The sequence below is a fragment of the Felis catus genome, chromosome B4, assembly GCF_018350175.1.
Source record: "Felis catus isolate Fca126 chromosome B4, F.catus_Fca126_mat1.0, whole genome shotgun sequence".
Lineage (NCBI taxonomy): Eukaryota > Metazoa > Chordata > Mammalia > Carnivora > Felidae > Felis > Felis catus.
Genome location: NC_058374.1, coordinates 115,011,918 through 115,035,387, shown reverse-complemented (window position 1 = coordinate 115,035,387; position 23,470 = coordinate 115,011,918). Strand labels below are relative to the sequence as shown.

The 23,470-nt window shown below is 45.3% G+C and overlaps 1 long non-coding RNA gene and 1 pseudogene across 1 annotated transcript; one reads left to right on the top strand and one right to left on the bottom strand.

Moving 5' to 3' along the window:
• Positions 1–7,576: 7,576 nt before the first annotated feature.
• LOC109501721 lies at positions 7,577–15,111 on the bottom strand. Its single transcript, XR_002159964.3, has 3 exons — positions 13,399–15,111; positions 10,284–10,367; positions 7,577–9,587 (listed from the first exon to the last, which is right to left on the bottom strand). It is a non-coding gene; the product is annotated as an uncharacterized LOC109501721 (long non-coding RNA).
• A 5,709-nt stretch (positions 15,112–20,820) lies between these two features.
• LOC101089784 lies at positions 20,821–23,454 on the top strand (annotated as a pseudogene).
• Positions 23,455–23,470: the final 16 nt, after the last annotated feature.

Sequence of the window (23,470 nt, the reverse complement as noted above, 5' to 3'; positions counted from 1 at the left end):
ATTGCGTACCTACACCGGGCTTAGGGGCAGGGACACGGCGGTAAAAACACACTCCAGCAAAGCTGCTTTAAGGCCATGAAGGAGGGGTTCCTGCCTCTCAGAACAGCTCCAGAAAGATTCTTATTTATGATTCACTTTATTTCCAGGAGCCAATGTCTAGACACAACCCTAGAATTCCCCTTACTGATGTATCTCGCCGTGTGCCGACCTGTGACCTGTGACCTTCCACTTCCCCGTAAAATGACTCCACACCCCATCTCACCCCTCCTTCTAGTGGCCCTCTCTTGTGTGCATCTTATGTGACTTTCCCGGACACCTCCTGAGGCGAGGACACACCACTGTGAATAATGGAGGTGCCCCTGGTGAGGTTGTTCACTTCGCATGGAAGCGTCTTTTCTGGGCGCCCCCATGCTGCAGTCTTATGCTTCTGGAAGTCAGAACCTGATCTAGATAAAAGGAAAGTGGCAGGTCTCCACTAAGTCCTGAAGGAACAGGAGACGGTGGCATGGAGAACCGGAACTCCATTCCCAGGGCTGTATCTGTCCTTCTCTGAATAACTCCCAGAGCCCAAGCCCCACTCAAGGACCAAGGACCATAAGCAAGTTATTTAACTTCTATGCATCTCAGTTTCCTCATTTCTAAAATGGAGATCATTCTCCCTCATAAGACTGTTGTGGGAGGTAAACAAGACTGTATATGTGAAAGTGCTTTCTTTATAAATTGTAAAGCTGGAGCCAAATAGTCACAGCATTTGACAAATAGTATGTGCTCAATACATAGTTATGTGTTTGTTTTTATCTTAGCTTTCTAAAAAGCAGCAGGATGGTAGTCTCACCCCCTAAACCAGGACTTCATTTTAAACTTCATTTTTGACTCTATTTTTAGTTCTAGGAGCCCTCCAAGTGTTCTTCCTCAGACACTCCTAGGTGTTATATTTAAACGCCCAGCACGTCAATTCTGCCCTAAACACTTTTCCATTGCGTCACTATGACGGCTGATCTCACATGTTGACATGACTGGGCAGAGAAACGCCCAGATACCTGCTAAAACATTTCCTGGTATGTCTGTGAGAGTGTTTCTGGAAAGGACTAGTATGGGTAGAGTGAGTGAAGATCACCCTCCCCCATGTGGGTGGGCATTGTCCAATCTATCAAGGGCCTGAATAAGAACAGAAAAGCAGAGGAAGGGAGAATTTGTTCTCTGCCTGAGCTGGGACATCCATCTACTCCTGCCCTCAGGCGTCATGCTCCTGGTTCTCAGCTCAGGCTGGAACTTAGACCATCACATACCCCAACCCCCTTCCTCAGGCCGTTGGCCTTGAACTGAAATATACCACTGGCTTTCCTAGTTCTCCAGCTTATAGGCAAGAGATAGTGGAACTTCTCAGCCTCCATAATTATATCAATATATACGTGTGCATGTGTGTGTGTGTGTGTGTGTGTGTGTGTGTGTGTGCGTATTAGCATCTCCTATTGGTATTATTTGTCTGGTGAACCCTGGGTAATATAATCACCTTATATCTTATTGGAATCTTCAGGCAGGAGCTTCCTGATGATTTTTCCAAGCAATCTCTTTTACTTTTGTGGGGGAAGAGCTACCATTTGAACAACAGCCTCCTACTGATTTCAGTGGATCAACTCACATCTCCTGGCAACTTCCACCAACACTTTCCTATCTTCCTCCAAATGCAACTTTGTAATCAGCGCTGTTGTGTGCTGTCCATTCCCTTCACCGGCAGGTGTACCGGCCCATGGCTACTGCAAGTAACGGCTGCCACAGGCTTACAGCTGCACCCTTCCCTTGCAGAGTCGCCCTTGACCCATGGGAGCCAACTTGCCCAGCAACATTCGGGAGAGTATTCTACCCTCTGGGCAGCCCATAGCCAATGGCTAGCTGATGCAGGGCATGGAAGTTCAACCGCCTTACCTCAAGCTGCAACACCTTTGTGGTACTGTGTGGTGTTTTCTGACACCAAACGTGGTTTTTCCTGACACCAAGCAATTCTCCAACACCTATTGGGTGTCCAGCAATTTAGTTCAGTTCTAACGCTATCTATCTGGAGTTAGTTAGCATGCGATCCTACAAGTTAAAGGGCTCAGTCCCACAAGACAGACCCCACTTCAGATGCCAACCACAAATGGGGTCCCCAAGTGGCCAGCACTTCTGTCTAACGGACTACAGATTCAAGGCTTCCCACGAGGCCCCCCACCCAGTTTCGATAATTTGCTAGAACAATTCATCATAGAAATTCAGAAAGCGCTCTACTTACTATTACAGTTTATTATAAAGGATAAAAATGAACAGCCAGGTGAAGACGTACATAGGGGGAGATCTGAAAGGCTTCCAAGAGCGGGAGCTTCTTAGGTTAAGGGTGTGCCACCCTTCCAGCACGTAGACGTGTTCACCACCCCCAAAAGCTCCCCAGACCTCACGGCTTAGGGGTTTTGTGGAGGTTTTATTCTGTGGGCACAACTGATTCAATCACTAGCCATTGGTGATTGTCCTCGATCTCCCGTCCCTATGCCCTCCCGGAGGTGGGGACGCAGGGCTGAAAGTTCTAACCTTCTAATCATGTGGCTATTTTTTTCTGTGGAGCAGCTCCCATCCTGAAGCTATCTAGGCGCGCCCCCCTCCCCAGAACTCACCTCATTAGCAAACAAAAGAGAATCATTTCTAAGGGTTTTAGGAGTTCTGTGTCAGATATATACTTTTTATTATGTCACGGGCACCTTGTGGGATCCAGCCGAGGCGGTACCCACCTCTGCCTAGCTTCTCCCCTGCCTTGTCCTGCTTCACTCGCATCCTCAAAGGTTTCACCCTTGAGCCCTTTGTCAATAAAGCACGCACGCACACAGCCCTGCACCTGTGGGTTTCTACTCCTCACGGATATATGTGTGTCGTTTATGTGACATTTTTGACTGGGCATCCCTTGAGATCTAACCCATATCTAGTTTACCTTTGCCTTCCTGTAACATCTTCACAATGCCTTACACATATCCAATTGTCAGAGAATTTTGTGGAATGACTTCTTTCATATTTTGAAGTCATGTTAATTCCCATTCTGCACCCCACCCCCAAAACTTAGCATATGAACAACAGCTCAGGTCTCCCCTGTGAAGATGAGGGCAAAGGATTTCAAGAAACTGCTCAAGAACAGACCCCCATGGCGATACCTCCAGGCCCTTTCTGCCTGGTGCCGGAGATAGCCCACCAAGGCTGTTCAGTGCCTCGAGTATTTTTGTTCCTTCCAACTTCTCTGCCCTATCAAGTTAAATAGTCCCTAAGAGTAAATACATGTGGCAAAGATAAAACAAATATTTTTTTCCAGTTGGATTGGTTCATTCCTTGCGTGGGTTCAGACGAGGGAGAACCAGAATGTTTTGATCAAATCAGCTGTTGCCATGAAATGATTTGCTTGTTTACTAACGGGCTGTCTTACTTCTTGCCATTATCTACCAAAGTGGGAATGCTTGGTATTATTGAGTGAACTGCTTTGAATAGGAAAATGACAAGGTTCCTTAACCTAATGTTCTTACTATGTGACAAAGTGTAAAAACACCAAATCAAAAGCAACAGACAAGTACAACCCTGTATAATTGGCAGAGGAGAGAAGAAAGGAAAGCAGGTGGGCTCCCTTCGTATCCTGTTTACAAGTCTTTTTGTGCGGTGTGTTTCTGAAAACTAACTTTTCCACTTTCCTTTCTTTTTATATATTATATGTGCATCTCACCCAGGCACTGCCATGACGTTTTGACCTCCTAAAAAGAGAGGTGTTGTTGCTCCAATAACTTCCACAGTGTGGGGACCACAGCTCTTCCAACCTAGAAGGTCTCCGTGATCCCGTGAGGTGCCACTGATTTTGTGGTGGTGATTGCTTGTTATTAAGCATCCAGAGTTATGTGACCCTGTACTACTGGTAACAGTAATTAGGATAGATAACACTGATTGGATCTGTCAGGCATTGTTCTAGGACTTCACATGTATTCATTGATTAATGCCCCAACACAGCTCTATGAGCGAGGCAATTTTATTTTCATTTTTTAATGCTTATTTATTTTGAGAGAGAGAGAGGTGGCAGAGAGAGATGGGGAGACAGAGAATCCCAAGCAGACTCGCTGCTGTCAGAGCAAAGCCTGACACGGGGCTCCATCCCACAACTGTGAGATCATGACCTGAGCCGAAATCAAGAGTCGGACACTTAACCGACCGAGTCACCCAGGTGCCCCTGTTTTCTTGTTTAAAAAAAAAAATTCCAGGGACGCCTGGGAGGCTCTGTCGGTTAAGCATCTGACTGCAGCTCAGGTCATGATCTCGTGGTTTGTGAGTTCGAGCCCTGTGCCGGGTTCTGTGCCAACAGCTCAGAGCCTGGAGCTGCTTCAGATTCTGTCTCCCTCTCTCTCTGCCCCTCCCCTGCTCACACTCTATCTTTCTCTCTCTCTCAAAAATCAATATTAAACAAATTTTTTAAAATTCCATCTGATATATTTTTATACACCTAAGAGCTTTTTAAAAAACATAACCATCTTACCATTATCTCACCATTAATATCATCAAATATCCACTGAGATATTTTCTCAGTGTTTATATTCCCCCAGTCACTTTATAATATTCTTTATTATATATTTCTCAGTGTTTATATTCCCCCAGTCACTTTATAATATTCTTTAAAAGATTTTTTATTTTATTTTGTTTTTGTTTTTGTTATTTTAGTTTTTAATGTTTATTTTTGAGAGAGAGAGAGACAGAGCATGAGCATGAGCATGAGCATGAGCATGAGCAGGGGAGGGGCAGAGAGAGAGGGAGACACAGCATCTGATGCAGGCTCCAGGCTCTGAGCTGTCAGCACAGAGCCCAACTCGGGGCTCGGACTCACCAACTGATTTATCATGACCTGAGCTAAAGTCGGATGCCTAACCGACTGAGCCACCCAGTCATCCCTAAAGATTTTATTTTTAAGTAATCTCTACACCCAACATGGGGCTCAAACTCACAACCCCAGATCAAGGGTCACACGTGCTACCAACTGAGCAAGCCAGGCAACCCGGTAGGTAACTTTAATATCATCATTTTGCACATGAGAAAACTGGGCCTGATAGATGTTAAAGGACTTGCCCAAGCATAGAAATTCTAACTGACAGAGCCAACTTTGACCCTACAAATCCTGGCTCCAGACCCAAGGATTTACAAATCATTACACATACTGCCTCGTAGCGTTAGTTGTAACAGCAGCCAACAACGTTCGAGTCTCAGTTGTATGCCAACGATGATGCTTAGTTATATGTATTGACATCAATCCTCATAAAAACTCAATCAGATTGATATTTATCATCCTCTTTTTATGAGGCACAGAGAAGTTAAGCAACTTGCCTTGGGTTACCCAGCTGGTAAGTGAAGGAACTAGGTTTCAAGTCTTTGTAGAGTGCCTTTGTAGGTAATACTCTTAGGCTGTGCTCTTAGGGTGTGCTCTTGCTCACAGGTGCTGTGAGCTTCGGCTTTGTGGAACAGGTGCACGCCACTACAGATACCACTTTGTAAAGTATGGTTTCTGCCGTCTCCCCTGGGAAAGATCCAGAGAGCCACAGACCAAGACATACTGGAGACCCAGTCTCCACTATACATCTTCTCTGGCCTCTTTGTTTGCCTGCTAGCATTTTCCTCTCATTTTGCTAAGAGCATTCTGGTTTTCTATTGGGGAATATATTGGTTTTCTGTCATTGCCATAATAAGTGACCGTTAACTTAGTGGCTGAAAACCACGCAAATTTATTACCTTACAGTTCTGGAGGTCAGTTGTCCAAAACAGGTCGCGCTGAGCTAAAAGGCAAGGTATCATCAGGGCTGAATTTCTCTAGGAGGCCCTCAGGGACAATCTCTTCCTTTGTCTTTTCCAGTTTCTAGAGACGCTCACATTCCTAGGCTCATGGCTGGGTTCCTCCACCTTCAAAGCCAGCAACCTGTCAGGCCAAGTCCTCTTCTCGCACTGGTTCGTCGACTTAACGATCCTGTTGACTGTATCGGGTTTACCTGGACAATCTCCCTGGGTGAAGGAGCTGACCAGCCACCTTAATTCCTCTGTGCCTGTTCACGGCTCCTCAGCATTAGGAGATATGTGTCTCTGGGAGCCTCATTCTACCCGCCCCAGGAGACCTCCCTCTTTCACTCTTGGACCATATATTCTGCATTAGTCCAGCTCAATAACCCTGCCTCACAGGATGGGTCTGGGACCTTACTGGAATTCTTGGAAAAGGGAGGCCCTCCTCATCCCCCAAAGAGCTGATCACAGCTCAAGAGTGGGCCCTCTCCCTGAGTGGTCGGAGCCTTTTGCACTGGCTGTTAAATACGGTGACAGTCCTCCCTGCTGCTGGGGGTGATGAGCCGGTAGCTGCTGTGCCCAACTTTATGGAAACATGGGACGAGGGTCCCTAAAAATGAGGCCCCTTCCTCCTGCTGCTCCTTCGGGGAGCTACTATGTGGCACTTAACAATCTCTAAAAAACAAAGACAACTCAAATAAGATCTCTTTAATGCGACCCAGCTTAGCACTGTTCAGTACTTCGTTTGGTACTCGCCAGCTTGCTTTGAGCATCAGGATGCACGCCAGTGTTCAGCATGTTGACTGCTTCTCCAGCCTCTCCTTTGTCATTCTTGGCATCCCCGAAGCTTAAAAAACTGCAATAAAATATCTTTTTGCTAGGATACACCTGAAGCACACGTTATTAGTGGAGCTTCTGCGCTGTGAATGCTGTGTAAGAAATGACACAAGTCTCTGTGGCACACCAGAAGCATTTCTTTTTCTTCCTCACAGGTCTGTGGGGCTGCTGGGGCAGCTCTGCCTCGGGCCACAGATGGAGATTGGGTCCACTCCCATTTCTCTCACTGTCCTTGGACCAGAAGGTACCCAAGGGCAGTTCGTTCGTTCTTTCTTTCTTTCTTTCTTTCTTCTTTCTTTCTTTCTTTCTTTCTTTCTTTCTTTCTTTCTTTCTTCTTTAACGTTTTTATTTATTATTTTTGAGAGACAGAGAGAGAGACAGAGCACAAGCCTGGGAGGGGCAGAGAGAGAGGGAGACACAGAATCGGAAATAGGCTCCAGGCTCTGAGTTGTCAGCACAGAGCCCGACGCAGCGCTTGAATTCATGAATCGTGAGGTCATGACCTAAGCCGAAGTCAGACGCTTAACTGACTGAGCCACCCAGGCACCCCAGGGACAGTTCTCATGGTAGAGGACAGAAGGACAAGAGGTCAAGCCAAACTACAGGAGCACGTTTAAAGTCTCTGCTCATATCATGTCCGCTAATATATTCCATTGGCCAAAACAAGCCATATGCCAAGTCCAACATCAGTGGATGGGAAAACATACTCTGGTCTCTCCAGTAGGGGGGTGAGGGGTGGAGGGGCAAGGTAGAGAGAGTATCATGGCAAAGACTGGACACATTCCAAGGGGGAAGAGAAGAATTAGAATAATCCAGTCCTATCACAGACACCCTCCATTAAAAAAAAATTTTTTTTTTAATGTTCGTTTACTGGGTGGGGGAGGGGCAGAGAGAGAGGGAGACAGAATCTGAAGCAGGATCCAGGCTCTGAGCTGTCAGCACAGAGCCCAATGTGGGGCTCGAACCCACAAACCACGAGATCATGACCTGAGCTGAAGTCAGACAATTAACCGACTGAGCCACCCAGGCACCCCCAGACACCCTCCATCTTTAAATTGCCCTCTTCTTTCATGAAAAAAAAAAAGAGAAAACCACATAAAAAGGTCATTTCAAGGATTTCTGCAAAAATTTTCTGAAAGCTATTTCCAGAAGTTACCAGGATTAGTAAAATTTCATTCCATCTCCTACCTTTAGGTCTGACTTCATGGGACTCAGGCAGGAGCATGGGGGCCCACATTCAGAAAGACCCCGTATTTGCTTTAATGTTCTGCTGTCCCTGTCTTGAGGTTCTTAATAATTTTTGAATAAGGGGCTCTAAATTTTCATTTTGCACTGGTCCCCACAAATTATGTAGCCAGTCCTGTCTATACATGTTATATTTATGGTCCCAGATAGTGAGGACTAATGCTCAGAATGGCAACCTTAAGACCTATAGATTCCAAAATGATCCCCAATCCAATTACAATAACCATGTTCTTTCATGCATTCAACATGCTTATTGGGTACTGTTATAATTCCAGGATTTAAAGGTCAAACCATGAACTAACCAGCCCTGCCCTCGTGGCATTCACACTGTGCCATACTTCCTGTTATCTGCCCACTGGACAGATGACTTTCATGCACAGCTGTTCAGGGGACATCAGAGGCAGACACATATAGCAGAGTGTGTCATAGGCACTGTCGGGTGGGGGGCACATGCAAATCCCAGCAGTCACCAGGAACTCCATCCACCCCAATCTCTCAGAAACAAATCAGAAATGCAAGAGGGTGAGAGTGACAATATCAGAGCGCTCATCTTAAACCCACTCTGCATTGTAAAAGATAATAAATCTTTCACAACTCTGCTACTTTAGATGTTATTCTAGTCTCTAAAGTGGCAAAAAGACAGATCCATTTTAGAAAGGTTTTCAACCATAAAGACTGAAGTCAAAGAGCCAACCGAGTTTCTGGTTAACATTTCCCAGGGGCTCTTCAAATATTGTGAGAAATGCCACTCTGTGACAGCTTCAGCCGAACACTAGCCCCATCCTTCAAGAAAGCTGCTGGCTCTGGAGTGGGAGGATGTCAAGCTGCTGATCTGCTCGAAAGATCAGAACAGGTGTATTTCACACTCCAGCTGCAGGGACCTTGCCCTGGGAAGGAACCCGTCCTTTTCCTCACTGCCTTGCTTTCCAAAAATTCATGCCCTTAGACCCCGCACCCCCATGTACCCCCACCCCAAACCAGGCTCCCTGCTTCCAAGCAAGCCCAGCTGGAGTAAACATGTTACTACCACACACATGCGCCTCCCTGAGCACACGGCACCAGTAGTTCTGTCAAAGTTGGTTCCTCCAGGCTCCGGAGGCCGGAATGCCCACATCAGGGTCACCTGCGGGCTTGTTAAACACAGATTTTAGGGCTCCACCCTAGAGGTTTTGACTCAGTAGGTCTTGGATGGGTCCTCAAAATTTGCTTTTCTAGTAAATTCCCAGCTGCCTGATGCTGCTGATCTGGGTTACAGCCTTTGAGAACTACTGCTTTAGGCCTCCTGAAAGGCTGCCTCAGCAACACTGTCGTCATGGTGAGACCCTAGTTCTCTGGCTTCTGACCAGCCCCGCTTCGACTTTGCTCAGTTCCCATCCATTCGTCAGCTCCCTTCAGCAGTCCCCTTGCTCCACGCTCCACTGAAAGTATTCTTGCTAAAATTAAAAATGATACACCTACTGCCACATTTAACGGACAGGGGACATCACTCTCAGGTGTCTCACCTGCTGTGTCACAACTCGGCACGTCCAGATGGAACTCCCCACCTTCCTCTGCACCATGAGCCTGCTCAGCCGCGTGGGTCCGCCTCCTTCTGATGACAGTATCCCTCTTCTTGGCGGCAGCTGCCCCGCCCAGTTTGCATAGTTCAGGTGTGATTTCCTGACACCTTGATTTGGGACCTGTGGCCTCCAAAACTGTGAGAAAATAAATTCTGTTGTTTTAAACCTCCTCCCCCCACCCGAGCTTGTGATAATTTGTTATAGCAGCCATAGGAAACTAATACATCCTGCTTCCATTCTTTTTAAGTTTACTTATCGTGAGAGACAGACAGTGGGGGAGGGGCAGAGAGAGGGAGAGGGAGAATCCCAGGCAGGCTCCACACCATCAGTGTGAATCCTGATGCGGGGCTCGAACCCACAAACCGTGAGATCATGACCTGAACTGGAGTCAAGAGTTGGACGCTCAACCGACTGAGCCACCCAGGAGCCCCGATCCTGCTTCCATTCTAATGGGGGTGGTGGAGGGGGGAACACTGCTTAGGAGATTTGACCTAAGACATCGAAAACAGGAAATATCAAAGCTTCCTCAGGGCAGGTCTGGTGCTTGAAAAATAGTCCGGGCACCAGCCTATCCAAGATGAAGGTAGTTACCATGTTGGCACAGATTAGTAACCTACCAAAGTAGGACCATCTGTTTCTTACGCCAGTCCTGTATATTTGGTCCCTTGAGGTTGTAGGAAATTCTTTCTCTGGTAGATGGGAGATAGGCTTTCTTTATATAATAAATTCAGAAAAGTTTCCAGTTTCACTGAACAGCTCCTTTCCCAGAAAGTTTAAAATTAATTTTCTTTGTAATTTCTGATAATAAGTACTGATAGCAAATTTCCTTACCAGCTTTTGTAATCCCGATGCCGTCACAGATCCACTATTGCTGTAGGAAATCATTCTTCTTTGTGGCTGTGATGACATCAACCTCTATGAGGGGGAAAGAAGAAAAACAACAGGAAATTCTGTGTTCAGCTGTTAACTGATAGGTGAAGGAGGAACTGGTTTTTAAGTAAGTTCCCTTAATGAAGCGGCATCCTCCATTACTTGGCTTTATTTATTCAATCTATTTATTTACATTAAATCATTTGTAGAAGTCCTTCGTCAAAAAAATCAGGGAGTATACTGCAGAAGCCATCACTTTGGTAGGGTCCTAGGTCATATTGCCCCATGTCAGGCATGAGCAGAGGGGCTGAAAAAGACCCCAACACAGGGTGAGGAGATAATTTTAAGAAAGAAAGAAAGAAAGAAAGAAAGAAAGAAAGAAAGAAAGAAAGAAAGAAAGAGTAAGAGAGAAAGAGAGCGAGGGGAGGAAGGAGGAAGGAAGAAAGAGAAAGAAAAAAGAAGGAGAAAGAAAGAAAAGAAGGAAGAGAAAGAAAGAAGGAAAAGAAAGAAAGAGAGGGAAGGAAGGAGGAAGGAAGAGAAAGAAAGAAAGAAAGAAAGAAAGAAAGAAAGAAAGAAAGAAAGAAAGAAAGAAAGAAAAAGAGAGAGGGAGGGAAGGGAGGAAGAAAGAGAAAGAAAAAAAAGAGAAAGAAAGAAGGAAGAGAAAGAAAGAAGGAAAGAAAAGGAAGAGAAAGAAAGAAGGAAAAGAAAGAAAAAGAAAGAAACAAAGAAAGAAAAGAAAGAAAGAAAGAAAGAAAGAAAGAAAGAAAAAGAAAGAAAGAGAAGGAAGGAAGAGAAAAAGAAAGAAGGAAAAGAAGGAAGAAAAGAGAAAAGAAATACAGATGGCTAATAAACAGTTGACGTGGGCAACTTCACGGATTGTATTAGTTAGGGTTCTCCAGAAAAACAAAACCAACAAGATATGTGTATATTTAGAAATTGAACTTTATTTTAAGGAAGTGGCTCATGCCATTGTGGGGACAGGCAAGTCCAAAACATGCAGGGCAGGACAGCAGGCTGGAGACCCAGGGAAAAACTGACCCAAGTTTTTCCTCTGAAGGCCTTCAACTGATTGGATGAGGCCCACCACATTACAGAGGGTAGTCTGCTTTACTCAAGAGCTATTGATTTCAATGTTAATCTCCTCTAAAATATGCTTTCACAGCAGCGTCTAGACTAGGGTTTGACAAAAAAAACTGGGCACCAAAGCCTAGCCACACTGACACATAAAATTAACCGTCACATTCATAACAAAAAAGCAAATATAATTGACAATAAGGTATTTTTCACTCAGCAGGTATCCAGAGATTGAAAAGAATTGCACCCTTTGTTGAGAGATAACAGAATACTCACACACCACTGCTGGGGGCACAGACACCAACAAATTTTTCTGTACTGCAGTTTGGCAGTATTAAAATGTCAAATGTGCATATTCTTTGACCCCACTATTCCACTTCTAGGAGCTTACTCTAAGAGAATATTCAAACAAGTACAAAGAGGCGGGTATATGTACATGGTCCAGCAATGTTACATATCGTGATAAAAAATTGGAAGCATCTTCAATGTCACAGATTATGAGCAGGTTACGTAAATTATAGAACATCTGTACAATGGAATACATACTAGACTTTAGAAAGCATAAGGATAGTCTATATTCCTAGACATGAAATGATCTTTGATCTCATTTATGTACAAGTAAGTTAATTGATACATTTCCTAGAAAAGACATTGACCAAAATCATAATCGTGGTTCTCTCTGGGTGGTGGAATTTCAGGTTATTTTTGTAGTAGTTATTGAGGGCTTATTATGTGTCAGGTATTCTTTTTAAGTACTTTCTGTGGATTCAACTCATTTAATAATCTGTATTATTTGCATCTTTTTAAAAAAACAAAAGCATTATCATTGTTTTCCCAAAAACTACAAAGTAGTTTTTAAAAATATCCCTTCTAGGGACGCCTGGGTGGCTCAGTTGGTGAAGCGTCCAACTCTTGATTTCCATTCAGGTCATGATCTCATGGTCCTCAGATCAAGCCTTGTATCAGGCTCCACACTGGGCCTGAAGCCTGCTTAAGATTCTCTCTCTCCCTCTCCCTCTGCCCCTCCCCTGCTCGTGCACTCTCTCTCTCTCTGTCTCTCTCAGATAAATAAAATAAAATAAAACATAAAAATAAAATAAAAATATCCCTTCAATTCTCCTGCATGAGAGGGAGCCCCTGTTTCCTAAAGCCCCACAATCTTGGAACCACCAAGAGTCGGAAACTACTCCACGCACACCCTACCAAGCATTATTATTGGGAATCTCCTCATTTTGCAAAAAAAAAAAAAAAAAAAAAAAAAACAACAACAACAAACAAACCCTGACATTCTCTCATTGCTGTTGGAGTGTTTTGTTTGTTTGGTTGTTTTCATGGTCTTCTCTTGTTTATTGTGGACTGAGTGAGTGACTGAGTGAGCAATGGGTTCTCTTTTAACCCTGATTCTTACTCCTAACCCTTTCCCCTAGGCAGCCCCTCTGATGTATCTAATTTGCCTCCTTCCGTTTCTGAATGTTCTCACATGCATTTTACTTTTAATTTACCTAAAGGGTCTGCTTTTATCTTTCATTCAAGGGTCTTCCCTGCCTCCCACCCCCGGCCCGCCACACTTCCACCCACCCAACACCAGATACTCAACGCTCTCCCTGTTTCTGCTGTGGCTGCCACGGGATTCCTGGAGTTGCAGGTGCGTCCTTCATCAACCCTCCATCCACGACTCACCCCCAACGCCTGGCTCGGCCCAGTATTTAAGGTTCACCCAAAAGTCAACCTTGGTTTTTGTTTTGTTTTGTTTTGTTTCCTACGTGTAGGCTTCTCCAGAGAAACTTGGTGCAAGTTTTCCATTGGCCAGCCTGGAGGGAATTGCAAGGCCAGCACTGAGTGCCCAGTGAGAGTATTCCTTGTAGATCCCAAACTAAGGCATCTGGGCAAGACACTGTCTCCTTGCTCTCTTACCTCCAAATAACCCCCTGCCCTCCTAGGTCATTTTCTCTTCTCCACTGGGTTGAAACAGCCTTACTTTCCAGTCTGTGCTAATGCTTACCTCTGGAGGCCTGTCAGCCCAAAGACTCCTTTATGTATCTTCCCGAAGACCTAACGTGTCCTTCATCATCTCCCAGTCTGAGGGCTTGATATTTGCAAGAGGAATATGAGTCCCCACTGTGATCTTTCTATAATTTCTGCCTTCTACTCATCCCACTGGCTGCCTTTAAGTTTAGTCGGATTTAATCTGCAGAAAAATGCTAGGAGGGGTGGGGCTGGTCAGAGGAGGATTTCTCTCAAAGTTAATGAAGCTTGAGTTTCAAGGCCCCTAACTTGGCAAGGCCTGAGAAGGAGCCCTAATAACGTGTTCACAAAGGCACATGTTTTTGTTACATTTGCAAATTTATGGTATTTTAACCACGATCAGTTAAGACCTCTGTCTTTGCTCTCTGACTTTCCTTCCATCACAATCTCCCTCCTGTCAGAGAGCTTTGAAGTGGCCTTAGACATTATGGGATCTAGCTGAAGGAAAGTTGGCTTGGGGATACATGTTGTAGGGTTTAGTGGATATATTTAAATGTTTCTTAAGCACTGTTGTGTCTCTTTGTTGCAGTATCCTATCCTAAAATTGTATTATTTTCTCAAAGAATGTTTCTAAAATTATAACGCTTTCTTTCACTTCACAAAGCCGAGTCTTCCCACGCCATGAAGCACAGTGCTTTTCGCTTCAGGGGCACCTGGGTGGCTCAGTCGGTTAAGCATTCTACTTCAGCCCAGCTCCTGATCTCACAGTTTGTGAGTGAGTTCAAGCCCTGCGTGGGGCTCTGTGCTGACAATGCAGAGCCTGCTTGGGATTCTCTCTCTTTCTCTCTCTCAAAATAAATCAACTTAAAAAAAAAAAAACTTACATATCCCTCAGGATGTCCTTGGGTATTGATGACGCTTCTGTCCTGATCTTAGTTTTGAAACATTCATGTTGTAGGTGGACCCCCAATTTCCACTCAACAAGTGCAGCCCTTGGCTCAGAGTATGGCTTCCAACTCATATATCTTTGTTAGTTTTCTTTCTGGGGCCTCTCCCCACTGTCACCTTACACACACACTCTTTCTCTCTCTCCCTCTCTCTCCCTTTTATATCTGGCTCAGTTCAATCTCCTATTTAAATATCACAAGCTGGAGTGCAGAATGGCAATGAGCCAGTTTTTCAAAATGAGCTAAAATCTACAAGGCACACACTTTCAAGAACTCCCACAGCTGCCAGTCTTAACCTTAGAGGACAAGAGTAGGAAACAGGCTTATGTGGCAGGTGCTCTGTCTGGGTGTTTGGAATTGAAGCTGTTTAATGAGATAAAAATATTTCCAACTCTTCACCTAACAAAACGGTAAAAGTATTAAATTCTTTTAAATTCGAAAAGTCCCTCAAACTAACATCTCAGAAAAATTTTTAGTGCACACACACACACACACACACACACACACACGAATAGTTGCCCAAGAACTAGTAGGTTAACAGAATCTCATTTTAGTGAAACACACTACAATGTCTCAGAAGAGAGGTTTTTCCATTGACTTAGATTCAAGATCAAGTTTTTTGTTGGTGGTCTTTCTTTGTGGGGGCGGGGGGATCTATTTTTTTTATCTTCTTTTCCCCCTCTAAAATGCCTTTCCAGGAGTGTTAACCCTACCTATAGTTTTTAAAAGTGTTAACCTTCAGGGGCACCTGGGTGGCTCAGTCGGTTAAGTGTCTGGCTTCAGCTTAGGTCATGATCTCACAGTTTGTGGGTTCAAGCCCCACATCAGGTTCTGTGCTGACAGCTCAGAGCCTGGAGCCTGCTTCAGATTCTGTTTCTGTCTTTCTCTGCCCCTCCCCTGCTTGCTCTCCGTCTGTCTCTCTCTCCCTCCCCCGCCTCTTGTCTCTCTCTTTCTCAAAAATAAATAAACATTAAAAAATTTTTTTAAATGTTAATCTTCATTTCTCTGGCAGTAATCCAGTCATGTATTGATGAAACAAATATTTACTGGGTGCCTACAATATTTCAAGCCTTGTTCTAGGTACTTCTTTCACTAGGAGAATTTTCCTATGTTATTTTTTTTAATTTTATTTTTTATTTTTAAAAATTTGCATCCAAATTAGTTAGCATATAGTGCAACAATGATTTCAGCAGTAGATTCCTTAGTGCCCCTTACCCATTTAGCCCATCCCCTCTCCCACAACCCCTCCAGTAACTCTCAGTTTGTTCTCCATATTTATGAGTCTCTTCTGTTTTATCCCCCTCCCTGTTTTTATATTATTTTTGTTCCCCTTCCCTTATGTTCATCTGTTTTGTCTCTTAAGGTCCTCATATGAGTGAAGTCATACAATTTTTGTCTTTCTCTGACTGACTAATTTCACTTAGCATAATACCCTCCAGTCCCATCCACATAGTTGTAAATGGCAAGATTGCATTCTTTTTGATTGCCGAATAATACTCCATTGTGTGTGTGTGTGTGTGTGTGTGTGTGTGTGTGTGTATACATATATACCACGTCTTCTTTATCCATTCATCCATCAATAGACATTTGGGCTTTTTCCATACTTTGGCTATTGCTGATAGTGCTGCTATAAACATGGGGGTGCATGTGTCCCTTCAAAACAGCACACCTGTATCCTGTGGATAAATGCCAAGTAGTGCAATTGCTGGGTCATAGGGTAGTTCTATTTTTAGTTTTTTGAGGAACCTCCATACTGTTTTCCAGAGTGGCTGCACCAGCTTGGATTCCCAGCAGCAGTGCAAAAGAGATCCTCTTTCTCCGCATCCTCACCAACATCTGTTGTTGCCTGAGTTGTTAATGTTAGCCATTCTGACAGGTGTAAGGTGGTATCTCCTTGTGGTTTTGATTTGTATTTCCCTGATGATGAGTGATGTTGAGCATTTTTCATGTGTCGGTTGGCCATCTGGATGTCTTCTTTGGAGAAGTGTCTATTCATGTCTTTTGCCCATTTCTTCACTGGATTATTTGTTTTTTTGGGTGTTGAGTTTGATAAGTTCTTTATAGATTTTGGATACTAACCCTGTATCTGATATGTCGTTTGCATATATCTTTTCCCGTTTGGTCTGTTGCCTTTTAGTTTTGCTGATTGTTTCCTTCGCTTTACAGAAGATTTTATTTTGATGAGGTCCCAGGAGTTCATTGTTGCTTTTGTTTCCCTTGCCTCCAGAGACGTGTTGAGTAAGAAGTTGCTGCGGCCAAGATCAAAGAGGTTTTTGCCTGCTTTCTCCTCGAGGATTTTGATGGCTTCCTGTCTTACATTTAGGTCTTTCATCCATTTTGAGTTTATTTTTGTGTATGGTGTAAGAAACTGGTCCAGGTTCATTCTTCTGCATATCGCTGTCCAGTTTTCCCAGCACCACTTGCTGAAGAGACTGTCTTTATTCCATTGGATATTCTTTCCTACTTTGTGAAAGATTAGTTGGCCAGAGAATCTTCCCATGTTATTAAATCTCTTTGCAAACATGATTTAGTATCATAATATTTTATAATAAGCAGAACTGAGAATTTATTTAGCCATTCTGGTTTTGTTAAACATTTAGACCATTTCCAATTTCTCCCTATTATAAGTAAGGCATCAATGATCCTCCTTGTAATAGACACTTGTCCGTATCTATGATTAATTCTACAGGACAGACGTCTACGAGTGGAATTACTAGATTGGAGGGTATGAACACTTGAGTTTCTTGACAAATATTTCTGGCAGACTTTCTAATGCATATTATCACCTTTGACTTCCTCAAATCCTCTTCAACTGAAGAATCACCCACCCCCATTTAAAGACAGGAGAGCATATTCAATTCCTTCTGTAGAGGTTTGCTGATTCCTAAAATAATGGCAATAAAAGTAATCAGGTTGTTTTCTTGAATACCTCTAGTCCTTTCTGTACCATACCCATTATCTAGGATCACATTTCTGCACTCTTTTTGCAAAGCCAAAACACTCACAGAAGAAAGAGTATCCATTTACTCGGCTCGTTATTATCACTCTAGGCAGATGAGAAGTCAACCTGGGGAGGAAATCACCCACGAGAAATACAGAATCATAGAAAGGAATGTAAGGTTATAGTAATCATTACCGTTCGTATTGGGGCCTCTGAGGAGGAGGGAGTGACAATGTATCCTAAACACACCCCTGAATGGCCTTGCTCACAATCGCAGCCCACACTGGGGAAACGAGCCTTCCTAGCTATCAGCATCTCTGCTCTGGCAAGTCAAACGGTAAAAATACCTCACAGGGGTGCTTTTCAATGTAGAAGTAAATTTCATCGCCTAGTTCTTTGTCCTCTAATATTTTCTGGAATAACTTCATTTTCCTGTCTACCAAGAAAAACTTCTGCCTTCCAAGAAAACCAGTGCCATCTTGAGAATGCCCCCAGGACATGGTGCTCAAAAAGAAAATCTAGGGGAAACAAAACCAGGAGCAAGTCCCCTTTGGTCTAGTTCGAGGTAGCGTATTTGCTACCTGTGTTGCCTTGTTATCTTATTTGGATCAGAAGCCCCTTTAAGCAGGAATTTTGTTTTGATAATGGTCTGCTTAGGACAACAGCTAGTAAGATTGAAATTCAAGCTTTTCTCTTTCCTGGGAGTCAGGCAGCCTGAACACAACTGATTGCCTGGGTGTTTCCCCCTCTCACTGAGTCCAGACTGTTGGAAAATCCCTGATGAGGGCACAGTTCCTTCTCTGGCTGACCAAAAGGGCTTTTTACCAAAGTGGAGAACAGAATCTGTGGTGGGTACAGAATGGCCATGATTCATTCACCCACCAATGAGTACTGGATGCTCAGTACAGGCTAGCACAGGCTAGAAACCAGGCGGGGCATTGTGTGAGTAAAATGGGTAGATAACTTGCCCTCATGGAGCTTGCTGCTGAGTGAGAGGCAAACAGTAAACGAATGATTGTGCCCAGAAACATAAAACTTCAGGCTTGGTAAGTTCTGGGGCATCACAGACACAGAGCTGTGAATGCCTATGACAAGAATGACCTGATTGGAAGGTAGGCAGCTGTGGGAAGGAAGTGTGTTTCTGGCAGAGGGAAGAGCATGGACAGAGGAACCAAAGCTCAGTGAGAAGGGGGTGCACGCAGAAGGGGGTGCATGCAGAGAGGTGATCAGGGCCACGCAGGGTTTGGGTCTTCATCCTAAATGGATCTTTAGATTGCTGAACCCCATGTTACTTGGTGGCAATTCCACTCTTAGGTATTTACCCAAGAGAAATGAAAACTCACATCCTCAGAGGACTTAGATATCCATAAAAGCCTTAAAATAGCCTAAAACTGAAAACAACCCAAATGTCCATCAACAAGAGAATGGATAAACTGTGGAATATACTCATACTTAATTTAAAGGAATGAACACACAACAACATGGGACACTCTCAAAAAACTTACATTAGTAAAAATAGGCACAAAAGTCCATACCGTGTGATTATATTTGTATCAAATCCAAAACCAGGCAAAACTAATCTGTAGTGATGAAAATCAGAAAGGGGTTGCCTCTGGGAGTAGAGGCTAGGCAGGGGGCCAATGACTGAAAAAAAGGGGGCAAGAGAACTTTCTGAGGCAAAAAGAAATGAAAAGAGAGAAAGAAAGAAATGTTTATATCTTATTTGGGGTGGTGATTTCACACAGGCATATTCAGTTATCAAAACTCCTCAAACTGTACTGAACATCTGTGCATTGTGTTATTTGTATAATATACATCAAACGTACTATTTTTTAAAAGTATAATACATACAGCAAAGTGTTTTAACCACAGGAGTCATAGGAGATTTGAAATGTGAAAGGAGCCCTCTGGCTGTGGTCTGGAGAAGGGTAAGAAAGGCCCAGAATAGAAGTAGGTAGACCAGTTACCTCTGCTTTATGTGACTGACCTAGAAGCCAGAATACTCCTGAGGGGCATATCAGCCCCTCATCAGCCTTTAAAAAAGGAGAATTCAGACCTCCCCTCGCTGACATCCCCCAGGAATTGTGCAAAGGGAATTTAGCCGGAGCAAAAAAGCTGGGACACTGGGCTAAGAGAACTAAGGCAACCACAGACAAAGGAATTAGATTGAACCAAATGACTATTACATAGGATCTTTCAAGACAGGATTAAAGTAATCATGTGTGTTTTGAATATTTCAAATCTGGTGAATGCTTTCTTAGGTTCTCTTCCCCACATCTACAAGTTTCTTCCGAAATTAAGAAATCTAGCAGGCTGGAACTGGCTGATGTAACAGGAAGGCAAAAAATGATCTTTTATCCAGTTAGAACGAACAGAATTAACATGGGATGAGAATGAGGTTATGACTCCGAAAGAACATGGGCAATATTACAGCAGTGAAGGAGGGTTTGGGGGTGGGGGGACTGGGTTGTAGAATCATGTGTAGAATCCTAAGGCACCAATGCAAAGTCAGAGAGGCATTTGCTTGATGCAAGTTTAAAAGAACTACAGAATCTAAGCATCTCAGGGTTGGGAAGGATTTTCAGAAAGCATATCAATCTACACATTTCACAGATGAAATGCAGAGGTAAAGGGACAAAATTACCCAGGAGTATTCATAACTAGCATTTGATTAGCACTTCACCAAGTATGTCCACACCTTGTATGTCCACACTCATTCAATCCTCATAAAGTGCTGGCAAATAGCAATTACTAATTTTTCTGTTCAGAAGAAAACTTGGGGTTCAGAGGGTGGCGCAGAGAAGCTAGTTCTTATCGACGTTCAAGTTTCTCCTCTTCCAGGACACACCACTAGATCACAGATCTCTGCTCTCTTGCAGTTGGTAGGATGGGCTGGCAGAGAACTGAGTTGTGGCCAATGGAATGTGGCAGAAGCCTCCTCTTTGGGGGCTGACTAAAACCTGGCACATAAGCCTCTCTTCTCCACACTCACTCTTCTCCTTGGCCTACCATTAGATACACAGGATCCAGTAGAGGATTTGAGGCCCCAGAGGATGGTGAAGCCACAGCTTGGCAGGAGCCTGGGTTCTGTGAATGACTCTGTGGAGCAGAGATTTTTTTCCCATTCACTGACCCAAGTCAGATTGTAATAGGAGTGTGGTGCTTGGGTGGCTCAGTCGGTTAAGCATCCTAGTCTTGATTTCAGCTCAGGTCATGATCTCACAGTTTGTGCTGTCATCACAGAGCCAGATTGAGATATTCTCCCCTCTCTGCCCCTTCCCCACTCATGGTCGCTTATACTCGCTCTCTCTCTCAAAATAAATAAAAAACATTTTTAAAAAATCTTTAAAAAGGGACGCCTGGGTGGCTCAGTCAGTTAAGCATCTGTCTTCAGCTCGGGTCACGATCTCATGGTTCATGAGTTTGAGCCCCACATCAGGCTTTCTGCTCTCTGTGCAGTGCCTGCTTCAGATCCTCTGTCCCCCTTTTCTCACCCCTCCCCGCTTGCGCTCTCTCTCTCAATCTCTCTCTCTATCTCTCTCTCTCAAATAAATAAATAAAAACTTTTAAAAAACCCAGCAGCAAGCGGACAGCTACTGATAAGGATCGAGGGGAAGAGGATGCTGATGGAAGCAAAACCCAGGACCTGTTCCGCAGGGTGCGCTCCATACTGAATAAGCTGACACCCCAGATGTTCCAGCAGCTGATGAAGTAGGTGACACAGCGGACCATCGACACTGAGGAACGCCTCAAAGGGTTCATTGACCTCATCTTCGACAAGGCCATTTCAGAGCCCAGCTTCTCTGTGGCCTTTGCCAACATGTGCCGCTGCCTCATGGGGCTGAAAGTGCCCACTACAGAAAAGCCAACAGTGACTGTGAACTTTCGAAAACTATTGTTGAATCCATGTCAGAAGGAGTTTGAGAAAGACAAAGATGATGATGAGGTTTTTGAGAAGAAGCAAAAAGAAATGGATGAAGCTGCTACGGCAGAAGAACGAGGACGCCTGAAGGAAGAGTTGGAAGAGGCTCGAGACATAGCCTGGCGGCGCTCGTTAGGGAATATCAAGTTTATTGGGGAGTCGTTTAAGCTGAAGATGTTAACGGAGGCAATAACGCATGGCTGTGTGGTTCAACTACTTAAGAACCATGATGAAGAGTCTCTTGAATGCCTTTGTCGTCTGCTCACTACCATTGGCAAAGATCTGGACTTTGAAAAAGCCAAGCCCCGAATGGATCAGTATTTCAACCAGACGGAAACAATCATTAAGGAAAAGAAGACTTCATCCCGAATCCGCTTTATGCTGCAAGACGTGCTGGATCTGCGACGGAGCAATTGGGTGCCACGCCGTGGGGACCAGGGTCCCAAGACCATGCTGCAAGACCAGATCCACAAGGAGGCTGAGATGGAGGAGCACCGGGAGCATGTAAAAGCGCAGCAGCTAATGGCCAAGGGCAGCGACAAGTGTCGGGGTGGCCCTCCAGGCCCACCTATTAGCCGAGGCCTCCCACTTGTGGATGATGGTGGCTGGAACACTGTCCCCATTGGCAAGGGCAGCCTTGCTGACACCTGCTGACACCTCACGGCTCACCAAGATCACGAAGCCTGGCTCCATTGATTCTCACAACCAGCTCTTTGCACCTGGCGGGCGATCGAGCTGCGGCAAGGGCAGCAGTGGAGGCTCAGGGGCCAAGCCCTCTGACGCAGCACCAGCAGCTGCTCATCCAGCTACTAGTACCTTGAACGGCTTCTCAGCCCTTCAACAAGCAGTACCTACAGAAAACACAGATAGCAGACGTGTGGTACAGAGGAGTAGCTTGAGCCGGGAAAGAGGTGAGAAAGCTGGGGACCGGGGAGACCGCCTAGAGCGGAGTGAACGGGGAAGTGAGCGTGGAGACCGGCTCGATCGCTCTCGGACACCTGCCACCAAGCGGAGCTTCAGCCAGGAAGAGGAAGAGCGGAGTAGAGAGCGGCCCTCCCAGCCTGAGTGACCGCGCAAGGCAGCTAGCCTCACGGAGGATCGGGACCGTGGGCGGGATGCTGTGAAGCGAGAAGCCACCCTGCCCCCGGCGAGCCCCCCAAAGGCTGCGCTCTCTGAGGAAGAGCTGGAAAAAGAAATCCAAGGCCATTATTGAAGAATATCTCCAACTCAATGACATGAAGGAGGCAGCGCAGTGCGTACAGCCCTGCTCTTCACCTTTGTGCCGCATGGCATCCAGTCGGCACTGGAGCGCAGCACCATCCCTCGTGGGCATATGGGGCGGCTGCTGCACCAGCTGCTCTTTGCCGGGCACCTCTCCACTGCTCGGTACTACCAAGGTTTGTATGACATCCTAGAATTGGCTGAAGACATGGAAATTGACACACACCCCCCATGTGTGGCTCTACCGAGCAGCACTCATGACGCCCATTCTGCAGGAAGGTGGAGGACCCATGGGGGAGCTGTTCAGGGAGATTACAAAACCTCTGAGACCCCTGGGCAAAGCTGCTTCTCTGTTGCTGGAGATCCTGGGGCTTCTGTGTAAAAGCATGGGTCCCAAAAAGGTGGGGATGCTGGGGCGAGAAGCTGGACTCAGCTGGAAAGAATTTCTACCTGAAGGCCAGGACGTCAGGGCATTCGTCGCTGAACAGAAGGTGGAGTACACCTTGGGCGAGGAGTCTGAAGCCCCTGGCCAGAGGATGCTCTCCTCTGAGGAGCTGGGCAGACAGCTGGAGAAGCTGCTGCAGGAGGGCAGCAGGAACCAGCGGGTGTTTGACCGGATAGAGGCCAACCTGAGTCAGCAGCAGGTAGCATCCAACACACTGGTTCTTGCAGTTCTTCTGCAGTTCTCTTTGAGACGCCCCTCCGAGTGGATGTGGCGGTGCTGAAAGCTTGAGCGAAACTGCTACAGAAATACTTATGTGATGAACAGAAGGAGTTGCAGGCGCTCTACGCCCTCCAGGCCCTTGTAGTGACCTTAGAACAGCCCGCCAGCCTGCTTCGGATGTTCTTTGATGCGCTGTACGACGAGGACATGGTGGAAGAGGAGGCCTTCTATAGCTGGGAGAGTAGCAAGGACCCCGCTGAGCAACAGGGCAAGGGCGTAGCCTTAAATCTGTCACAGCCTTCTTCAAGTGGCTTCGTGAAGCGGAGGAGGAGGAGTCTGACCACAACTGAGGGCGGGTGGGGCCGGGGACTTGGAGCCCCATGGACACTCGGATGGCCCGGCCAGCCGCCCGGA